Below are 23,426 nucleotides of genomic sequence, written 5' to 3' on the forward strand. Positions count from 1 at the left end.
GAAGCCGCAGCCGCTGCTCCCCGGGGGGGGAAACGACCGGGGACCGGGACGGGCGCGGCGAAGGTGCCGGGGCCGCCTCTCCCTCCCCCGCGCCGCTTCCTTTTATAGCGATGCGGCACCGCGCCCGCCGCCCGCCGCCGGCAGCCAACCTGTGGCCGTGACGACGCCGCCCGGCAACCCGGAAGGCCAGGCTGCGCCCCGCGGGCTCCCCCGCCGCCCCGCCGCCCAGGTAGGCTGCCCGCGCCCCCCGCCGCGGGCGGAGCGGAGCGGGGAGGGGCGCGGCTCGGCGGGAGCGGGAGCGGGAGCGGGAGCGGGGCGGCGGCGGCGGCGGGCGAGCGCCCCCTGCCTCCGCGGCTGAGGGGAGCCGGGGCGGGGCACCTGAGGGGAGCGGGGCGTCGCCTGGGGGGAGCGGGGAATCGCCTGAGGGGAGCCGGGAGGAGCCTGAGGGGAGCCGGGGAGGACCCGGGGGGGAGCCGGCGGCATGCGGGGCCGAGGTGAGGCTCGCCGCCGCCCCGCTGCACTCCCAGGGCGGGAAGGCGCGGCCCCGGGAGGCCGGCGGAGAGTGCTCGCCGGCAGCCCTGCCCCTTCCCGGCCCCCTGCCCGCAGCGCCGGGCCGGCTGTCAGGCCGCGGGCTGAGCCGGCGTCGGCAGCAAGGGCAGCCGGGGGGAACCCGACGCCCGAGCCCTGTTTCGGCCTGAAGGCCGGAGCCACCGCCTCAGTTGCCCTCGGTGCACAGGGGCTGCGAGGTCGCCCGAGTCAGCAGGTGCCGAGAGGGCTTCGCTTGTGTCTGCGAGGGGCACAGGTGTGACAGGCTGGGGACAGGAGATCCTCTGTGCCCTGGGACCAGGGGACAGCGGTGACAGATCCAGCGAGCAGTGTAACAGTCCTCACACCAACCAACACAATGTCCAGCAACGGCCAGGTTGAAATCGAGCAGCAGTAAGCTGGGGTGGTTGGCTTCAGGAGGAAGCCGCGGTTTGGTACTGCGTCCTGTGCACGATGGGTGCTGCTTATGGCCGCCCTGCGTTGGGAGCAGCGGCGACAGTGTTAGCTGGCTGCTTCTTGCACTGAGCTGGGTGCGTTGCATTTGACTATCCCCTGGTGCTCGGACAGGTGCCAGGCTGGAGACTTTTCAGTTGTCATCGTTCATGCAAATCTTGCATCTTAAAAGTTCAGCCCAGCAGCCAGAAATGCGCTGGACAGGCTGGCGGGGAGGCGAGCACTTCTGCTTTGGGGGACGCGGTACTTCCTCGTCTGGGCAGGGACGGTGGTGTGGTTGTGATCGTGACCGTGTGTGAAAACTACCCCTCTCTTAAGCAAGTTGTAGTGTTTCAAAAGGATTGGTGGTGAAATAGAGAGGAAATAGCACAGAGCAACCCCTAAACCATGAAGATTAACTGGCTGTATGGTTTAGAGTGGCGTTACCCTTTTGCCATTTAAAAATGAACTCTTATCCCTAATAATCATTCTTTAATATACATGACCCAGAAAGCCATGAGGGATATGCTGTTTATTCAGTGTTTTGTTAGGTGTGTGATTAAAACAGTAGAGAGGCCCTGTTTTCATTCAGACAAAGCGAACTCCACATGTGCACCCCGAACCAAAAAGTGTTTTGAAGAGACTGTGGGATTTCGTTGGAAGTGCAACGTTTTCTTTGTTTTCCATGCTTGACTGAAACCAAGCCTGGCGGCAGGCTGCCGCCTGTTTAATGTCAAGGATGCCAGTACTGCTGCTGCGGGGAGCGGGGAAGCATTCAGGGTGCCTACATGAGCTCTGAGGGACCCTCCTGGGTGCACAGAGGCACCCTGGATCATTTCGGTGCTCGACCCTGCGTGGAAGAGCTGCTCGGGGTCATCTTGCCTCAGTGAGAGGCAGCACTTCGCTACATGGCTCCTGCTGTGTTCCCCACTCGACAGGCACTGGGAGCCCGTGTCTGTCCGGGCAGCAGGATGCTCTCAAGCTGCTGTTGCTGCTGCTTGCTCTTGCTCGCTTCGAGCGCTGATCAGACCGAGAGGCCTCGTTCGTGTTTTTTCCGACAGTTGTCACCGCTTGCTTTCCCAGGGCGCACCAGAGGTCGGTGGTGCGGTTTTCTCCATGGCTCAGCAGGAGAAGCACCCCCAGCATGATGGAGTTTCTGAACAGGTCTGAGGCAGTGCTCTGCGTGGAGACTAGGAAGTGCTCAGGATCCAGCAGGAACAGTCATAGCAGCAGGACTTCTAAAAACGTTTCTAATAAAGTCTAGGGCATCTGTTTCTCTAACAGAGATCGATAGTTCCGACTGCTCAGCAAGGAACATGTGCGATGGATTTTCAATAATCTGCACAGCACAGCTCAGGCTTGAGGAAAAAATAATTAGGCCTCATTCTGTGCCTCCAAATGGGAGTGTGCCCAGTAAGAGCAGTGGAAGAAGCTGATGTGGTGAGGATAGTTAAAAGCTTAATGCCGCCTCTGGAGTGGGGGAGGGCATGGCCACTCTTAACTGCTATTTCTTTTTACTCAGAGGTATCAGAGGATAAACAGTGGCTCACAAGAATAAAGACTGATGTTTGAGATACTTCCTGTGCTTGTTGGAGAAGAACAAGGCCAAGAGTATTTTGAAAGTAAAAGCGTATTTCCTGTGAAAAATATTTGCTGAAGTGAAGGGTGAGATCGTTTTAGAGCTGGAGTCACAGCTGCCGTGATTCAGGCCAGCCACGCTGGCACCTGGTTGGGGCTGGCCAGGTTGGTCTGAGGCAGAGTGGAGGGCACCGAGCACTGGCCTGTCTAAACTTGCAAATGGGGAACAGGCACAGCATCATGTGCTCCTCTTGCTTCACTGGGAACAGGAAGAGAGGCTGTGTCCTCTGCCTGCAAACAGCCTCGAGAACTTGGTTAGAGACTACAAGTTGGTTCGTCTGCAGGTACCAACTGGCCTGCTCTGGTTGACTAAATACATGCTCCAGAGGCTCAGCTGAGAGCCAGTGTGGGTCTCTTGGCTGCCCAAGCAAAGTAGATGCAGGAGTGTGATCCCCTCATGGGTATCAGGACTGTTTCTGTAAGCTGAAGGTCATTCCTGCAGCACTCTCTCAACCCTGACTTAGAAAGGCTTGTCTCTGAGGTTAGCTCAGTCCAAGACCTATCTTCCTAATCATCTGGTTTAGGTCTTCCTTTAGTGCTTACCGTGTCTGTGAGCTTGCTTATCTGCTGAATCACTGCCCTCATGCAGACCTGCACGGTTCCACCAGGAGCTGAATCAGGCTCGCTGGCTCCCAGGCGCTGCCTTTCCCCTGCAGCAGCACAGCTCTGGGGGAGGAGGCGGCCGGGAGCAGAACGCAGCGCTGGCAGTCTGCTGGAATACAGTTGCTGGAGCAGGGATTTCAAATCTGCAGTCGGGCTATATCTCGCAATGGGTAGAAAGCACTTTGCACAATGTCTGCAGTTACTCAGCTGTTGGAAACCTTTGTTCTGCACTGCGCTGTGTGGAGCTTGATATAGCTTGGATTTTCTTTTGGTGCCTGAGTTCTATTACTGTCCTTGCTGGGTATATTTTAAAACTTCTCCCCCCAGTGGGTTTTTTTTTTTGTTGGTTTTTGAATACTGCACTCATGAATTTATTCCCTTAAGATCTTTCTATGCTAGAGATGCTCAAACTGAGTGTATGTGTGACCTTGTGGTATTAGGTCGGATAAGTCTAACAGATAGCTTTGGTTTCCATTCCCAGCAGTTTTTTACATGGTGCAAGCTGCTTTTCTATCATCAAAAATGGAATTTTTGTAAAATGCTGGGTTTGATACCTGCTTTGCAGAAATGCTGTAAGGTCTACTCCAGGGTATCTAGTGGACAAACTCAAATTTCTCAAAGGCTTGCTGGATAGAAAGGGAAAAATACCCAATCTTCTCACTACAGCAGAGAACTAGGAATTTTATCTGAGTCTCGCTAAGACAGTCTTTGTCTCAGCCAGAATTGGGACCCCCCCTCACATCTGCCTTGTTCCCAGTCTTGAGGTCAAACCTCCTGGCCACAACCCTCTCTATTTAAGAAAAAAATATAGGCACTAGTTGTAATCTGTGCTATGAAAATCTATTCTGTGACCTAATTTGTTGTGATACCATGAAGAACCTGTCAGTAGCAATCCCCGTAACCCGTGGCACAGATGCACTGCCTGCTTTCCAAGAGCGGTCGCTCATCGTAGCCTCAGAGGGAGCGGTGTCACGCCGAGCGTGTACGTTTGGGCTCCTCCACTGCCAAATTTGGGCAATAATATACAGACAACTCTCAGATCACCTTTGTTATTCTTTTAAAATGAAAGTGGCGTGGGCAGTCTTAATGTGTGTGGAAGTGAACCTCTTCTGCAGGCGATCTCGGCAGAACAGGCTGGTTTGAAACATGTGGGAAGGAAAATGAGATGCAACCAAAGCTGGACAATTTTCTGTGCACGTTGTGATAGCTGTTTACCTGTTAATTGCTCATTCACCTTGTCTGTGGCAGCGACCTGGATCTGACCACTCACTGGGTGAGTGGTTAGAGAAGTGACTTGTCTAAATAACTTGGCACCAGTGTGAGCTGAGGTTTTGTGGGCTAATTCTCAGAGGGCAAAGTTGGCTGGCTTCTCGTACAGTCCCTTGGAGTCAAGTTTGTTGTCCTTTAAGGAAAAAAACCAAGATCTTCTGTGGTGTGTTACTGAAACCATAGCACTGCCAATATTGTTCTGCAAGGCTGGAGAAGGAAGGAAGGTTCTACAGGTCAGGAATGCACAAATAATAGGCTGGAAAACTGGGAATCGTATTCCTGGGTCCTTGCACTGCTACATCTGACAGGGAGAAATCTTAACTGAGGAACTACTGCTCTATTAGAAATGGACAGCAGAGCTGGGCTTCTGATTTGATTGTTCTAGAAATAACAGTTCCTTTTTTTTTAAATATTATCTTTAAAGTGCTTTACTTGAAGGTACTAAATTAAAATGTGCAGGGACATGTGGTCTATTAATAACTGCTAAGATCTGTGTCCGTGCTTGGTGAGACACCATCAGTCCATTTGGACTTCGAGAGCCCCCGGGTTACTAGCTGGGTTTTTGGGATCCGGTAAGATGCATATCCAAAATGAGGCGCCATAATCTATGGTCTGATGCCTTCCCTGGTCACCCTTGTAGGAGCTACCTGTGCTGCTGTTAAGGCATTAGCTTTTACACTTTTTAGTTTGAGCTGCCTCTTCATTTTCAGTACTTGTACACGTCTTGTTCCCTAGCATACATTTAGTGTATGTTAGCACAGAATACATACATTCGCGTAGTATTTTGTAAACTGGGTGTCCTTTTATCCACTCTGGGCACTCAATGCTCAAGTTTCAATGTGAAATCAACATATCAAAGTTGATTTTTGTTCACTCCAGGCTTTCCTCTCCACCCACTCACTTCCTCTCACAAATGTTTCCTCACTTCACCACTTTTTCACACACGTTTCTAGTGCAGGGGTGCCGCCCGTTGCGGGCAGGCTCAGCACTTCGTCTGCTGTTCACCTCTGCGGGAGGTGGGCGGCAGATCAGCGTGCGAGAGGAGGAGTGGAGGCAGGGAGAAGGTGCTTGCGCATGTGGGGGGAGAGGTGCAGCGGCAGGGAGAGGGGCTCTGGGTGCAGATGTATTTTGGGGCAAGAGGAGCAAAGGCTTGTAAGCAGGGTGGATATATGGGTGGAGGGAGTGAAGGTAGGAGAGCGTGGATGGTTATATGTGTGCTTAGGGATGGGGCGCAGCAAGATGTCTGTGTGCATGCAGCTGGGAGACAGCATGGACGTAGGGCTGGCACACATGCAAAGTTTGAGGAAGGAGCATGCTCCAGACCAGAATGCAGGCAGGCCAGAGGCCCCGCTCCCTTCCTCAGCCCAGCACAGGCAGGCTGGTCTGCCTCCAAGACTTGTTTTTGGAGCTTAATAGCAGGTTTTAATGTGCATTTTTTTCCTATCTGCTTCTTATTTCTAACAAACATTTCCCACCTCCCCTTGGACATCATCAATTTCTCAACCATGCGGGGTGCATCTAGCAGCTTACAACGTGTTAAAAAGAGGAAAAAAAAACGCCATGAAGATAACATGTCTGTAGTTTTAAATTAGGCAAGGGCCAAAATTAGTAAGAACAGGCCTGTCTGTGGCTGTGCAAACCAGCAGCGAATTAATATTCATCTGATGCTGAGCAAGGCAAGCAGAGGTTTACAGCTTGCACTTCCTTCGCCTTGTCCCACTCCTGTCCTTGCAGCTTCTCTTCCCTGTAGGGCTCAGTCACTAGTCAGCAGAGAGCTGTACAAATGCCGCTAACCTTGTGCCAATACCAGTGCTACTTTCAGCACTGCGAAATGTTAGCCGTAGCCAGAGTGTTTTTACCGCACTCATTTAATTTCTTTGCTCGGCTGCTATGAATGCAGCTTTGGATGCATCGTGCTAAGGTCACTTCTTGTCAGAGCCCGGGACGTGGCCCGAGTCCCACGCTGGGGCCCAGTTCCACCCACCATTTCCTTGGCGAGATAGGTGCCCGCAAGACACTTGTTCTTGTTTCCTCTCCCCAGCTGTGGTTTACTTTCCTCTGCTGTAATTGTGTTGGTGTTAATGGGGCTGCAGTATAAACTAGTCACTGAAATAATTCACATCACAACAATAACTCTAGGTTGGTTTGGTTCTTTGCAGATCCTGACTGCATCAGGCACATTTTACATCCTGGCATCGTTTTCATTTGCAGCATGACCCATGCAAACAGGTTTATTTGCGCAAGTTAAAAAGTGGGCAATAGACTGGTGGGAAAGGGTGGAAGCTTGCTGGTGGAGGAGAAAATGATATGAAAAAAGGATCTTGAGTTGCTGGGGAAGGGAGTTGCGGGAGGGGTGGTTGAGTTGTTTGGCCCTGCTGGTGGAGGCGGCATATGGCTGCTCATCTTTGGGGTGGTCGTGATGTGTTTGAGGGAGGGGAGAACAGCAAGAGTCTTCACCTCTCTCCCCCCTCCCCTGGGAACCGCTGTGCTAGGCCCTGTGCCCGCCACCGGAGATAAACTCCTGGGAGTGAATGTTCTTCCACCTCTAGCATATCCAGAGGAATTGGAGGTCACTTGGAAATCAAAATTAAACAGTGCCTTAGTGCAGCTTTGGAAAGTTTACTCAAAGGGCTGGCGTTGCTCCAGTGCGGTTAAACTGATGACCTCCCTCCTGTAATAGTGCAAGAGAGAGGGCTCTGGTTTGGCTGTCAGCAGGCAGCGGTGACTGCAGAGCTTCACGTTAGGTGGCAGGGCTAGATTCCTGCCCCTCTCACCTTGCTCCCATCGGAGCACGCAGGGTGCAAAAGCAGGGAGGGCTGGACTGCGTCAGGCACATTGCTGCCCAGCAGCCTCTGGCGGGGAGCGTGCTGGAGGCTTGTGAAGTGCCTGGGCTGCTGCAGGCAAGGGGCAGCGCTGAGGGACCATCCCAAAATGGGAACAGCCATGTGGTTGTTCTCTGGAGGACCGCAGCAGCCCGCAGAGAACCTGGAGCTGGCTTGTTTCCCTGGGCCGCGCCTCCTTTGAGCTGCCCCGTGGAGGGACAACTGGAGCCTGTCTCTGTAGGCATCATCCCGCAGCGTGCTCCTGACAGTGGACAGCTGCTGCCATCGGGGTAGAGTTACGTGATGGATGATTTGTGCTCCCCCCCCAACTCAGTGTCTTGCCAGAGACGCAGGGACAAGGAGTAGTGTGATGGGGAGTATCTCTGCAGTCTGCAAACTCCAGGGACAATTTGGGTTTTCACGGTGGTGGGTCTGGACTAGTCAACAAAACTTAAAGGGAAAAAATAGGAGCCCCGTTCCCAAGACTGTTCTGCCAGTCCCAGAACTGAGGAGGGCAGATGCTCCTGCCTGCGAATCCTAGCTCCCTCTGAAGGACTAGCCGTATGACCAAATACGATCTTCTGTGCATTAGTAGGTCTGTCTGGTATCCTGCTTACATTGAGGCGTTAAGAAATATTTAGTGTATGCGGCAGTGTTCTCGTGTTAGTGTGCTCCGGGTATCACAGATATTCACTGGCAATGGCCTACAGCAGTCTGTTAAATGAGAGCATTGGTAGGATTCCCTGTGAATGAAGAAGCCACTCACATCTCTATTTAAGGGTTGGGACCAAGTTTCTTTCCCAGGATTACCACTTTGAAAGGAGATTGTTTGTTTTGGGAATGGCTCTGAGTTGCAAAACTTGTACCAGGACTTCTTGTGCCCAGGATCCACAGCTGATCAGACATCCTGGGTTTTGGCATTACTGTCATTGCATTTATGAGCAAAAATTATTTTAGGTCCACTTGCACCTGTTCTAGGTCTGCTGCTACCCCGTTGTATGCCTGGATGTAACATGAATCACAACAGCTCTAAAATACATTTATGCATTCGAGGTATGATTATGCCTAGGACTTGTAGCTGCTGTTCGTACCAAAAAAAATGGTCTTTTAAACTTGTTGAGGTTCTGTTTGGTGTGTCATCTTTTTCTTAAAAAGAAACTAAACTAACTTCTTGATGTGAGAAGCAGTTGGTGGATGTACTCGGGACTTTTGTTCTGTGGGAGAACGCCACCCAGGTGGAGATTGAGAACCCTTGCATGCTTTTGCACGGGGCTCCCAAGAGATCACGTAGCTGGTACAGGACCAGTAAATTCTTCCCCCCACAAACTCCTGCAGCACGTCAGTCAGTTTGAGGAAGCAAGAGAGGGCAGAGGGGGCCCAGAAGGAAAATACTGTGCTCGAGTGAGTGTGTAGAAAAGAACTGATCTGATAACCTTGTGTGCCTGCTGATCCCACTGGCAGGCTGGAGCGCTTATCCAGAGCCCTTGGAGAGGACCATCCGATACAAGGCCACCAAAAAGATCGTGGCTTATCAGCATGTTGCCCAACGCTGCGTGGGTTTGGAGCTGTTCCTGGGCAGTTGTTTTCATAGAGCTGAATACAGTTGTTTGCATATTGCACAGCGTTTGGGCTTTTCCTCTTCCTCTTAACTCTGTTGGGCACTGTTGTACGTGTGTCTGCGAGGGAAGTCGTGTTCTCAGTCAGCGCGCAAATTGGTGTAACTTCCCCTGGGCAGTGGCTCCCAGAAATGCAACCCCCTCTCCACCAGCCCCGCTGGGGAAGGGGAAGGGGAGAGGCTGCTCTGCAGGGGCACCTCGGGGAGGAACTTCCCCTGCGTTTGTTCTCCTCCCCTGGTTCCTCGTGCACGGGTTGATCCGAGTCCTCACGCTGCCCCTGTCATGGGACATTCACCAGCTGGGGTTTCTGCAACAGGGGATGCTCATGGCCACTCGAGAGGAGCCATGGGCTTCCTGTGAAATCCCCCTGTGAAATAATAACCACGCCCCATCCAAATTACTACTCACGTGTCCGGCATGCCCCGGCCTCTCGTCAGCCCTGCCGCAGGGGAGACTTCGGGGAGCAGCCAGAAGGTGTCCTTGCTGCTGGGGGAAAGCAGAGCCAGCCCCCACCAGCCCTGCCTGCGGGGGGACGGCATGCGGAGCGGATGCCCCTTTTGCTCCCCTCTGTGGGGAGCAGTACCAACTGCTGAAGTACAGGGGGAGAGGAGGAAGGTGAGCCTTATTTCTGCCCCCAGTGCCCTGCCTGCAGCCGTGCCAGTGCAGCCCAAGCCTTGGTCCAAGCGCAGGTGGTGGTAGTTAACACCCAGTTGAGACCCAGCAACTTGCCAAGTTGGTCCTTCTCCGAAGCTGCTCCAGGCCTGCCCGACCCTCTTCCGCAGGATGGAGCCCAAACTGACACTCGGGCTTCGTTGGGTTTCATTAAGGTTTGACCTACCAGGAACTCATTATCTGTAAGGCAGTTGTGGATGTGTCCTAAACGTTTGTTTAGATTGTCTTTCTCACAGTATGCTGAATAATTTCCAAGCTGAAAGAGTGGCCAGAGCCTCTGCCTGGGAACCAGGCAAGCTACCCCCTCTTGGTGTGTTTTGTTTTGTTTCCTGCGCTGTTTTGTTGGGTTCCAGTCCTATCGTGAATTTCACTGACATCAGTACAACACTGACAACTCCCCCAGGTGGAGCTCAGCAGGATCAGTGCTCTTCGGAGATGAAAGCATATCCGATAGTGCGAAAGACATATTTTCAGAGGTCACTGAAACTCAGCCCCGTATCCCAAAGCCTCCGTTTGCCCTAGACACTATTATTGCAAGTGCAATAGGTGAATTTAGGTTCCAGCCCCATGAGAGCATGTACCGGTTAACACAGAGAACTTTAGAAATTGCCCTTCCTTTCTCTGATGTCACTTTAATCCCTTGAGTGTACAGAGATTAAAATATATTTGATGAACGTACTAAACATTCATTGCACATTTCTCTTCCAGTATCCAGCTGACCTCAAATCCTGAATGAAATGAATTTGCATTTGTTTCTAAAAGTGTCTCATTTTGTGAATCAAAATGTCAACACATTTGAAAATGGTCCCACATGAGACGTTTGTATCTCTTGGACCACAGAGCTATGAGCCCCATCACATGCTCTTCTGGTTGCAGCTATGCCGACTGACAGGGCTTTGCCACAGCTTGTCTCTGCTCCTCAGCGTGGCTCTGTCCTGAGTTAGAAGAAAGGAGGAGGGCAGTTGGTAAGCCTTGAGCCCCTCCTCCTCAAATGAAATACGGAGGCAACTGGAACGAGCTATCAGCAAGCTAAAGCAGACAGTATAGCTGCAAATAATTTGAACGTAGGGGTATGGTGAACCTGAGCCTGCGCTAAGGCATGTTTACCAGAGGAAGTGCCAACATAACCTAGGAGAACATACCATAAAATTGCACCATACTGTCCCTCCCTTGCGCTATCACGGAAACCAGATGCCAGGATGGAAAAGCACCAGGAGCTGAATAAAAAAGCTTCAAGTGTCAGAGAGCCCCGCTCAGCCCTACCTTCTGCTGCAGGCCGTCTATGCTTCCCAGCATTCCCTGGTCTCTTGCCAATTCCCATCAACAGCTGTGGTTTGTGGTTGTAATGCTCAGCATTTGTCTCCTCTTTCTCCTAGCAGACCTGCATCAAAGCTAGACGTGCAGCATGTAGCAGTTTGGGAGTCCCAGGACTCCCAGAACTGGCCTCCAAGCATGAAATCAAATCCTGCTTTGCTCCTTTATCTTCCCCAAGGTCTGAGACACCGCAAGTGTGGGTTTGTAAGTCTTCTGGGCCCTTCTGATGGAGTTTGTGAGGAAAGGTTGTAACAAAGTGCTTTGTAATACATTATTTTGTTTCTTTTAAAGAACAGGAAAGTGCCAGTAGTAAATCTAAAGCTGGATTGCCAGCCCAGAAGCAGCCTACTTACTGCATTTAGCAGATAAAATGTTCTTCACTCTACCATGCTTATTCCCAGTTTCTGTGTCTATGTATTACTGTTGAGACTGCAGTTGGAGTAGGAGTGGCTCCAAGATGTAAGTGTCTGTTAGGAATCCCACTCCTTGTTTCAGGAGGCCCCAGAAGTTCATTAGATGTTTAATAGCTTCCAGTCACTGCTGTGCTGGATGGACCTGAACTGGTGACCAAAAGGGGAAAGGTTCTCTCGCACATTTACAAACCCTGAGGCATCTGTTCCCCAGACACAGATTTGTCTACTTTCCCTAAACCACTGATGGCCTGCCCTGAAATGATACTCTCATTCCCTTAGGAAATCCCTTGGGTTGATATCAAGTAGATGATAGTTATTTTTGGGTTCTTTCCCAGAGAGAGTGCACTGTATTGCTCTGAACCCTACACACCAAATAAATATATCATCGGACTCTAGTAAAGGTCCAAAAAGCTTTATTGAAGGGGAAACAGATTATTAATAATTAAGGGTAGTTCACTGTACTGTTTTGGAGCCAAGTAAAGCTAATAGAGCTTTTTTTATAGCAGAGATAAAAGTGTAGAATATCGAGACTGAATTGATTGCAACATTTAATGGCAACATAAAAGTCAATTAATGAATTGCAATGGTTAACTCTGCATTAAAGTGAAACATACAGCTCACAAGCAATGTATTAAGCATTTTTAAAGATTACAAAAAGCAAACCCAAAAAAAACCCAACCCAAACCCCCTTATTGACTAGTAAATGCCTATATTATTTTTTTCCTGAGAGAGAAACTCATATGACCATATTTTTAATTCTCTTATCCTAAGAGATATGTGTGTGTGTGCTTTTCCCTTAGCGCCTTTCAGAATTAAATAAAGGCTTTACAAGAAGTTGATCAGTGATTAATTCTAACAAAATTCTCTCAGGGGTGCCTGCAATTTCTCATGGCAGGGATGGACGGTAGTGTAGAGACGACAGGCTTTAACAGATGCCTTTGTAAGAAAGGCTCTAAACGAGGAGAGTTCCAAACTGCTACGTGTTTGAACTGCCCCATGTTGTTTATTATCTACCCAATTACAGCTTCCTAATTTAAAAGTGTATTTTCTATTTCTCTGCAATAACAGAAGACCATAACATTGAAAAGAGAAAACAGAATCATTGGGTGCAACAGCTGTGCTTCTGGAGGATGAAGAAGGTTTTAAAATATTCTGCACTGAACAAATTAAAGGTTCATTGCAGAATAAACCTGCAGCCATTCCTTCTCGCTGACAGTCATTAGTAATTTCGTCCCTTTGCAGCCTTTCCAAAACCATCCATTTCTTCTGAAACCTTTGTCCAAGCCTCAGTCTGACATGAGGTTTTTTCCTGCACTGTAGTCTCCTACTCTCTGCCTTATTTCGTGGTAGCCATTCAGTCTTCCAGTGGGGGGACATGCCCCCTCTTTGCCATCTGGCCGCATTCAGGTCCTCTGAGTGCAGTCCCCTCTGTGCTAAAGCCAAGCTTGTCACACTCATCTGCAAAACCTTTCACAAGCTCAGGGCCAGAGTCTGTCATCCGAACGGTAGTGCGTTATGCCTTAGGACAGAAGTGACCCCATTAAAACCATTTAGAAGCATGCATACTTAGGACTGTCTCGCTGCCCTTGTGCTTCTCTCTGCTCCCACGTGGTTCCCCAGGCCCTTTCACATCCCTGCTTAAGCTGGTCTTCTTTGAACAAGCCATGTTATATTCTCTACATCCGCCCCTACCATCCTTTTAAAGTAAAATTCAACGGATAAATGATTAGGATTAAAATAATAATGGGAACATAATGGGAGCATGAAGAAGCCAGTACCGTTTGCCTTTTCTTGGAAGAGAGTAAGATACAATTGAAAAATAGAGAGTCCTGTGAACAGTGTAACTAATTAGTCCTAATTTTCTCCTGATTTGGGTTCTGTGCACCCCGCATTTTCCAGTGGAGCCTTCTCACTGCAAAACCTCTGGGCCCTTCCTTGTTCCCAGCTCTCTTCTTCCCTGCCACGTTCCCAGTGCCTCCGCTGCAGTTCCCCCCAGTCTCTCTCTTACATTTTGCCAGCTGGGCAAGAGATGACACGTGCAGGTTGACTGGGCAGTATACACATGCTCTTTAGCGTTCAGCATCATAAACCAGATTTCCAGGGGAAAGCAGGCTGTATGTCCTGGGACAGGGAGAATTGCTACCTGGCACAGGCCAAGGGCTCACAGGCAAGCTAGCGCCAGCTCTGAATGATCAGCCTCGCTGGGAAGCACGTAGTAGAGATCCTGTACTGCTCCGTTTTTTGTACTCAGGTTAGTTGGCTTAGGACTAGCTTGGTGACCGCTGTAAGACATTGTATTTTGGTACGTGGAGACACCTCGCTACAGTGGTAGAAAACCAATGTGTACAACTGATCTCAGTATTTGTGTTTTCCTCTCACCTGTGACTTAGACTGCGAGCTGCTTGGAGCAGGAATTGCACCAGTGTTCCTGTAAAGCACCATACAAATCTTTCCAACTTAGTTTTTTACGTATGAAGTTAGTGAAGTTTAACAGTATCACTTTAGGCACTTTTAGAAATTATCAGAATGGGAGGTACCACTGACAGGCTACCTAGTCTTCTCGCTTAACACCATACAAGAAGTCCAAGGCCATGGTCTAAGCTTCTCTGAGTTACAGCCTAGTACCTCACAAGAGAAGACTGTTTTGCTTCTTTTCACTTTTTAGCTTGTTCACTGCCTGAGACAGGAATAATTTAGAATAAGGAGTATTGTTATTATTAAGGAGTATGACCATGTATTTAAAAAAAACCCACTGCTTTGTGACGCATTCCTGTAGAGGCAGCGTGGTCACGGTGGGAAGCTGCTTGTTCTATTCTGATCATTAACATAATACGCACCTAAGCTCTGACTCCAGGATCCCAGATGTCTGAAATAGGACTGTATCCAGGTTGGTATAAACAGGCACAGAATGTTTCCCAGCTCATGCGTGGGGTTTATTGGTTGGACATAAAAAATATTATCTTGCCATCAATTGGGTCAGCTCAGAATAAGTTTAAGTAATTGCAGTGTGCGATGTCAGCTTTACTCCCTTTTCTTGCTAACTGAATATGAAACAGCTGCATCTGGTGCTAGATTTAGTCCTAGGTGCCATATTCATGCTCAGGAAAAAGGAAGAGAAAGACGTCTGGTGTGCAGTGTTTCGGTTGCTCAGCAAAGGAAGTGTTTAAGTGCATGCCTAAATGCTTTGTTTTATGGCAGCCTTCATCTGCACCCAGTCTGTCCCTCACAGATTACAGTATGGGGAAAAGTCCTGGCTTTCCATTTCCTCTGCTAGCAAACTCTTCTTTGCAGTTAGAGAGACTTTGCTTACATGAGTGGTAAGGACTCTGTTTCTGTCCTTCTAGCTACCCAGGCTTCTTAAAATGATCACTCTCAAAGACTTTACTTTGGAACCCAAATATACCTACCGTGCGGGTGATGGGTGACTGGGAATTTCTTATCCCACAGAAAAAGAGTGCTACCTACCCACTTCATATGAAGTCACTGGATGGTCTACAAGAAAATGTGTGTGCTGACGGGGAAAGGGTTTCTTCAAAGTTCTTTACATTCAGCAGTTGGGGGCACTAAAATTATTTTAATGTCTGCTGCTCTTTGGAGCATATTGATGGAATTGCATGAAGGTAACAGTATAATGGGATACAGCAGATGACTGTATCATACAGTGTTATTTTAAAGAGGTAGATATAGTTGGTGAGCCAATTACTAAATCATAGTCTTTTTTCTCTCATTATTCAGTAGCCTTGTACTCAACATCACTTAAATCACAAATGAAGATAAATTTGGTTTATAGTAGTTCAAGTGAATGTTGCAAAACCAGTCCAGGTTTTGATCAGCTAAATTGAATTCTACTTTTCAGATGGGAATAAACAGCCAGGTCTTTTCAAACCGAACTAGTGGTGCAAGGACAGAACAGTGGCAACAGTGACACTGCAGCCCCGTGGGGTGCTGAGCACCCTCAGCTCGTGGCCGTGCCACCAGAGATTGAGGAACACATCCTATGGGATGCAGCCTGAGATGCTTGCCCTTGCTCATGTCTCGCCCAGCAATGCCTAAAACTGTTGTTTTGTGAAGTCTGTGTTTGTTCACTGAATTTTGAAATTGGCCCCTGAGACTGACACTCTCCAGAGCCTGTCCCTGAGGTGCTTTAATTAACTTACCTATTTCCCCACCAAAAGATTGCACCATCCCCTGTGATCTGAAGAGGAAACTAAGTACCGCTGTAGCAAAGGAAACAGCTGAGACAAAGTGAAACGGTCTCTTGACAATGTCCCTTGGCAACATCTAGACACAGCCCAAAAATCACTTATGAGCCAAATGCTATTCTGAGGGTTTCTAATAACAAATGAATTAAGCACTTTGGGGAAAAAGGAAAAAAAAAAAGCAATAAACAAAAACCTCACAATGATTACATCACTACAAAGGATGCGATCAAAGTAAAATACCAGTCTCATGCTCCTGAGGTAGGCAGAATTCTCAATGAAATCAATGAATATTTGTTTCCATCAGGGCAGCACAATTGCGTTTGCTCAAAAAAACCCCCCAAAACTAAAAAAAAATTGGGTTCTCTTCCAGAGAGTAATGAAACAGTCTAGCCCTCTTAAATATTGCCTTCCCTGTTCTCTGAAACATTGATTCTGTCCATTAACTGGAATACTATTATGCTGCTGATTGATCTGAAACATTTTGTGGGAGGGCAAAAAAAAAAAAAAAGAGGCTTGTGAGAAAGTTCCAGTTCAGATATATGGTTTATTTCCTACCGTGGTCCTGGTGGTTTACTTTGTTTAATAAACTGGGTTGACTGATGGCTAAGGGGAGGTCAGGTGAAACGCCTGCCACTCTACATCGCCCCCCGATTCGCAGCTTCCCCTGACTTAGTGTAGCCCTTACTTAAAGGCACTAACTGCTACCCAGAGTGAATAAATCCAGTGACATTTAGGAGCTTTGCTGGAGAAAGGTGCCTTTCATACGAGCAGAGGTGATGACCCAGCACCTGCTGAAGTGATCGCAGCTTTTCCACTGCACTGAGCAAACCTCTGCTGAAGAATGGGTGCATCTCGGGTTTTTCCTCACCTGAGTGCCATAAGTTTGGCAGCGCAGTCTCTGGCCATGACCTCCTGAACTTGGTAACGCTGGATTATCTCGATTGCTTAGCAGGCCTCTTCTCTCGCTGGCAGCTCACCTGTTTGCTAGCAGCATAGGTTTTACCACTGCAATTGCTCAAAGTACTTCTCAGTGCAATGGTGTCCATGTGGTGGTTGCTGAAGAAATTCTGTATTTCACAAACTTTAATAAGCAGCTTAAAGATCTCGGTGTCTAATACCATGTTCTACTCTATTCTGTAACAGGTCTACTACTATAATTTATCTTTCTATTTTCCAGTAGAGATAAAATATGATTAAAATAGCTGCAGTTCCTCTTTCCACCTTCCCTTATGCTTACTGGTCTACAGTCTTCTTTCTAATGCAGACTTAACACCTGCCATTTTCTCTTTATTCCTCTTTTTGCTTCCCTGTCTCATACGGGTGAGCTGTACTGTTGAGGAAAGGCAGCAAAATGTGAAAACAAAAGAGCTTTATATTGTAAAATCACCATTATCTTTGATCACGGTCCAACACTGAACCCTCCTGCGTCATTTGACTTAAAGAAGTGTTCATTAATCGAGAGCGTGCTGCATATATTAGCTGAGGCTCCCCATACGAAGAGGCCGTGCTGATCGTTTGCAGGGAGCAATTGCATCAACAGATGAGCGAACTCGAAAATAATCTCAGACTTTGTAATGGCAGAAGAGGAGATGACTAATGTAATTAGTCATGTGAAGTGACTGGGGCACAGCACGAGGAGACGACAGATTTTCACCAGGTCTGTCAGAGTAAAAAAGAATGAACTTCTGAAGCGCCTCGGTTTCCCCACTTGCCACCTAAATATCAAAATGACCTTTTTGGGGGGGGGGGGAAGGCATTTTGAGATTGCGAGTGCTTGTCTCCATGCAAGTATAAAACATTGTAATTGTTTGGCATTACAGTATCTGGAAGCACTTCAGGCATCCTCATAAGCATCCAATGATTTGACCTTGGCTTTTTGTTTTGTCTGCACTTTTCAAAATTTATGTAGATCATTCATATTTTGTTGCAACTGTTTATATTTCTGAAGAGCTACATTTATATCAGAGTATTTGTACTATCCAAAATGAAAGCACTAAATGACACCGTAGCGTCAATGTGACTGCTTCTGCAATCCCTCATCTACTAGCCGTGCACTTGAGGAGGTGGAGAAATCTGGAAGGGGGAGGGCAAAACCTGATGTTAGCTTTATCCAAACTGAAAGGTGCTATGAACCACAACAGTGTAGCAAGGAATGTCCGCAAAGCTGCCTCTCTCTTCCATTCTTGAAATTTTGCTGTAAGGAATCTCCTCTCTTTAAAAATTAAAAAAAAAAAAAAGATCTTTGGGTATAGGATGCTTACTTTCTATTTTCATCCATGTAATGGAAAAGTTAGTGGTGTCCTCCCCCCCAAACAAACAAGGCTGTTGTCAGTGGACAGTGCGCCCTATTGTCCCTGCAAATGGGAGAGGATGACGATGACTTCCTTTTCTCCTTTTGACTTTCTCCCCTAGGCTACCATTAAGCTTAAAAGTAGCTGAAGTATTCTAACTGTGCATGGCACCTAAGGGCGGGTTTGCTTCTCTGGTTTTATTTACCTGTCTGGCTGTCTATATATAAAATAAAGTCATCTTTTGTCACTGGTACATACACACATGTATACAGTACATATACATCCAATAGTGCATTTGGAGCTTAATCATCTTTGCTCTATGAAAATGCTCTGACCTGTTTTCTTTCCTAAGTGTCAGCTATACCTACCTGGCAGCAATACTCCTACTAACAGAACAGTCCCCAGGCATTTAACAGCATAAGAGCAGTTATGTTCTGTTACGACTCCTTTATTTTATGATACTAGCTGGCAAATACAATCTCTAATTTTGTTTTTTATATTTATCACAGTAATAACCTGGTAAAATAATTTTCTATTCAGAAGAAGCAATTAAGAAATTAAAAGTGCAGGCAGAACTAATAGAAAATTGGTGGTTTTTTTAGTCACGCAACATTTTCCAGAGTCTTCAATAATTTTTTATGCTTCAGTTATGTGGGATGTGGATGTCTTAGTACGCAGCTGCCGTTAAACCATCGGTGATGCTCAGGGTCTGGGCATTCTTACTTGTACTTCTGAAAGATGAGAGATCCAAATCAAGGGTACCTTACGATTTTGGAGAGCCCTAAAGGGTAAATACTGTTATAAGCCTGCTTATGGTTTCAGAAGGAAATTTTCCTTGTCTCACCCCACCCTGCCAAGCCCCAAGCAGTTTATAACGTTATGAGCATCAAAAATCGTTCATCCCTGAGGCTGGTTGTATGGTTTCCTTAGCTCTGTATAACAGGACAAAGTTCTGTAGTATGAGAGGTGAGAGCCCCCGGTTTGTATTAAGCCCACACAGTAACGAGTCCAACATAAACTCAGAGTGTGATTCTGCTTCCCTTGAATTCAGTTCAGTGGGACCTGGATCGCTTCCTGCCTGGCACACAGACTTTCAAAGGTCTGCGGACTTCAGAGAAGAAGGAGATGTGGTAGTGACCTGCCATCATCTCGGGAAGGAGGGTGCATCAATCCACACCTCAAAATTTGTATCTGCTAGTTGCAAAAAATCCTTTCCGTAGCAGAAGTGAAAAGTCATGTCAAGCACTTAGTTGAGCCCACCTGCTTACACAAATCAAGCGCCAGAAGAACTGGGACTTCTCTTCTTCTGTCATTCTGCCCAAGCTGCTTCTGTGAAAATCTTCTTTTGTATCTTCTTGGACATCTCCTCTCTTTGCTCCAATCTGCACAAACCTCTAGGAGCCTGCAGGGCTTGCCTGAGCACTCCCCTTTCCCTGCTTAGGTGAAGGCAGCAGACAGGTACGTGGCATACCAGCCCTGGTGCTGTCTGAACGTTACCCAAGGACCAAAACTGAAGTGCAGTGATTTCCTCTGAGTTCATCAAGCAGGTTTTGCAGCTGAACTATACTCGCAAATGGCTTCCTTCATATCACAGGATACTCTTTTATCTGGAATACTTTAAAGTTATTAGTGTAGTGAATCCATATATCTTGAATCCTACCAAGTTACAAGAGAAACTAAGTTTATCAGTTTAAGTCAACATATATACAGGTATGAAAATAAAAAGAAGAGAAATATGTTGACATACAAATAAATCTCTGAGGTCCTTTCCACTTTCGTTCTTTCTCAAAGTGGGTTTGGGGGAACTTGGTATTCACTAATATTTGGCCGTTATCAAACTGGTATTCGGCTTCTGAAGAGAAAGTAGCAGAAGTGGTTAGACTTTCAGGTGGTTTGTTTGCCTCTTTCAGATTGAATAATCACCTTTGCCAATGATAATGCTCTACTGTTTGAGGCTGCAAGGAGTTTTGTCTTGGCTGTATCCCTATGCTACTGCCCGGCTGTCCCGCTCGGTTTCTGAACCACTGCTAGCACAGCCTCACCGAACGCAGTGTGAGCTGTCCTTCGGCTTCAGAAGAACCACTCAACGTGAAGGCCAGATGAGACTTCATGGCAAAATTTTGAAAATCATTGTCTAGATTCCAGGTTACTTTAAGAAAAAAACAAGCAGAACTTTTTATTTTTCTTTCTCTGTGTGTATATGTGTAATTTTACTAAAGAAGCAAGCCCAAAATGAGGTATCTGTGCTACCCCTCTGCTTTGGCAAATTTATCCACACCAGAAGTAGAAGTAGTACAGGGTGTGCGATGTCCCAGGGTAACGACACCAAAATCCAAGTTGTGACAGAGCCAAGGAAAAGGTGAAACCTTCATCAATAGGATGCGTACACGGAGACGAAAGTACATAATTAAGTCCATGAAATGCCCTTAATTTTTGTGTTTCTTAACAAATTTTGCATATCTTTCACGTTTTAGGGGAGATGGCGAGCAGTACGGTATCGGCCACGGGAGCAGTGGGACGTTCTTCCTGTGCAGGGCTCTGGCAGCGCAGAGCTCCCTGAGGGATGTAACTTCCCACTTTTTTTTTGCTTAGATCTTACAACGTGATCCACCTGGGAAGAAATTTGTGCACGACTTTCAGCCAGCAACCCTGCTTTTCACAAAGAAGGAGCCTTATTTTCTTTCCCATCCCGGCTTTGCCAACAGCAAACATTTAAAACCCCCGAGTCAGGCCTTAAAAAAATATCGAAGTCACACAACTGGCTTAAGCAACGATCCATAATGCTAGGTTGGTGGCTTTAATGAGTTGTTGGTGGGGGCTGGGGAGGCGGCGGGGGGGTCTCAGCCCCGCAGCCCGGGAGCTGCGGGAAGATGGCTGCCCCCTCCCAGGGCCGCCCCGGGCGCCAGGCTGCGCGGCGGCCCCCTTAAGGAGGTTGACCCACTCGCCGTCTCGCCTGCCCGCCCGCCTCTGTTTCGCTCTCCCGCCCCTGCCCGAGACACTCGGAGTCGAAGCAGGTGCATGCGCAGAGCGCTGGCAGCCTGGCGCGCCTGCGCAGTCACCTGCTGGCTGCTTCCCCCCCCCCCCCACCCGCCGGTACATCCGGGTCATCGCACGCCCGCCCGCACGGCCGGTCCCCTGTGGCGCTGTGCAGCTCGCTCCCCCTCCCCCTCTTCCCCCCTCCCCCCAGCGCGGGCGGCTCCGGCTCCGGCGCTGTCGCCATCCGCGCCCTCCCCTGCGCGGGGCTCCGGCCACGCTGCTGCTGTCGCTGCCTCCGGCCGAGCGGGGGGAGGCGGCGGCTCCGGCTCCCGCTCCGGCTCCCGCTCCCGTCCGCATCGCCGTCCGCGGGGCGGCTCGGTGAGTGTCAGCGGCGTGGAGGGCGGGGGGCCGGGCGGGGCGCCTCGCTTCATCCCCCGCGTTCCCCTCAGCCCTGGCGGCGCGACCCCCACCCGCTTCCCGCCGGGGCCCGGCCTGCCCCTGAGGGGATGGGGCTCCCCCCCCCGCCCGCCGCCCCGGCTCCCATCTGTTGCTCTCCCCCCCCCCCCTCCCCGGGCCGAACCCGCCTCCCCTCAGCCCTCCGCAACTTCTCCGCGTCTTTGCCCTCCCCGTCCCGCCGCCGCTTCGCCCCCGCAGCGCCGTCCCCGCTCTGCCCGGGGCGCCCGGCAGGGCGAGGAGGGGCAGCTGCCCGCCCGCCGGGGCCTCCCGCTCGGGGCGGGGGGGAGAAGCGGCGGCCGCTGCCTCCCTCGCCAGGGGAAGCCACGGTAATTGCCAGGGACCTGCCCTGTGCTGAATAACCCTCCTCTGGGTTTCCCCTGCTCTCCGGCGGGGCTCCTTCCCCTCACCGCGGCGGGTCGGAGGCAGAGGATCCGGTTCGCTCCCTGGTGCAAGTGCAGGCAACTCCCGTGGCGACCGCAGCTCGACCGGCTTGTGGCAGTAGCTGGTGGTGGTCTGAGGAGCGCGTCCTCCCCGCCGGCCTTCAGCCTGCCTCGTGTGGTGCAGCCCTGCGCTCCCAGCCCCAGCGGGATGCAGGTAGTGCTTCGGGACGTGCAGATATGGAGTGACAGTGTTAATGGTTAACCAGGAGCAGGAAACCTCTTGAAGGGACATCTGCAGTCTTTCAAACTGTAGCTAAAACAGGTAGTGAGTTAAGCAGAATACAGAAATCGTTGCAAATTTGTCATAGTTAGGGTGTATCTTGCGGTTCTGTGTGCAGTAGCTGTGATGCTGGGACTGTAATTCCAGGTAGGGTTAAGATGAATTCCGAAGCTGTAACAGGAGGGTGTTGTTTCTAACCTATTCATTAAATAGCTGATAAAATCAAATTTTAATTGGATTTTAATCCTCTCCTGTGCAATTCAAGAATAAGGACACGTGCAACTCCATTCTATTTTGTTACTTTTTAATCTGATATCGTATCTTAAGTGGTAATAAAATATAAGAAGTTTCTTCACAGAAACATTTCAGGTATCAAAGAAGTCAAGAGACTGTTATGAAGGTTTTTGAAGTGTTTTTTCTTTTTCTGTTCCATTGCATCAGCATCCTGGATCCAAATGTCAGTGACAGTATGACAGCTGTCTTTCTGCTGTGATAGCGGAGTCCTACTAACATTTAAAATCTGTCATTCTGAATTTCTGATAATGTAGTATGGAAATACAAGTGTTGATTAGCATGTATGTTAATCCTCAAACCAGTAAAACATTTTCTAGATTGATCTAATAATCTGTGCTCTTCCTTATTACTGATTCTGTTGTTAAAAACTGCAGTCTGTTTTGGTCAAACTTCCCCGCCTCCCCCCCTTGACACAAACAGTTTTCTTTCTCTGTGCTCTGACTGCTTGGACTTCAAATATACCTTTAAGCTAATGAGCATTTTCTATAGTAGGTTGTGGCAGATAGGGGTACTGGACAGGAGACATTTAGTAATTAGCCTGAGATTGCTATTGTCAAGGTTGGAATGTGAATCCAAACTTAGAAGGTTCCACCTGACAAATATCTTTGTTTGGCAAGGTGCATTGTTTTGCAAAATACATCTTCCGTTCTGTGTGGTAAGTTTTAACAGCAAAATCCTAAACCACATGAATAAGGTACTGCTGTTCCATGAAGTAGGAATGTTTTTTGTCTGGTGTACAGAGAGTATTCCATTGCTGAAACAGAAGCTTTCAGTAGAAGAGTAGATAGCTTTTTATCCAAGTCCAATTTGTCAGATTTCCTATTGCATATATTAGCTGTCAGAGAGTAGGGGCCGTAGAAAGAAGCAATCCCAGAATCTATTTTAAAATATCCCTGTCAAGAAGTACCATGGTTGTATGAAGGTAAGGAGTGAATTTGATCCTGTCTGTCATACAACTTCCATTTGTCATCAGGTGCTCTAGATTTTCTTCATTGTTTGCAGTTTAGCTGGGGCCACCTGAGGTGACGGATTATTGAAGAGATAGTCTTCTGAAATTCTCTGCCTCTTCATCTGAAACCTTTCCTGCGGGAACCTCACTTGCTGTAGAAACGTGATGTTGGCTAGTTCTGTTCTTGCATACATAACTGTCCTGTCCCCTTATCTGAGTTTTGCGGGAGTCTTAGTGTCTGGATAAAGAGAAAAAGGAAACAGTTTTTTATTG

The 23,426-nt window shown here is 48.6% G+C and overlaps 1 protein-coding gene across 5 annotated transcripts in view; it reads left to right on the forward strand.

Moving 5' to 3' along the window:
* Window positions 1-209: 209 nt before the first annotated feature.
* The window catches only part of CYRIB (CYFIP related Rac1 interactor B), a 99,553-nt gene continuing 76,336 nt past the window's right edge, over window positions 210-23,426 (forward strand). For 2 of the 5 annotated variants that reach the window (XM_050891726.1, XM_050891729.1), the window contains exon 1: window positions 21,111-21,172. The gene's annotated coding sequence lies outside the window, so the exon portion shown is untranslated. Of the gene's footprint in view, window positions 230-21,017; window positions 21,173-21,825; window positions 21,845-23,426 lie in introns of those variants that run through there. The other 3 variants (XM_050891727.1, XM_050891731.1, XM_050891728.1) reach the window with 3 other exon arrangements.

The sequence above is a fragment of the Gymnogyps californianus genome, chromosome 2, assembly GCF_018139145.2.
Source record: "Gymnogyps californianus isolate 813 chromosome 2, ASM1813914v2, whole genome shotgun sequence".
NCBI classification, from domain to species: domain Eukaryota; kingdom Metazoa; phylum Chordata; class Aves; order Accipitriformes; family Cathartidae; genus Gymnogyps; species Gymnogyps californianus.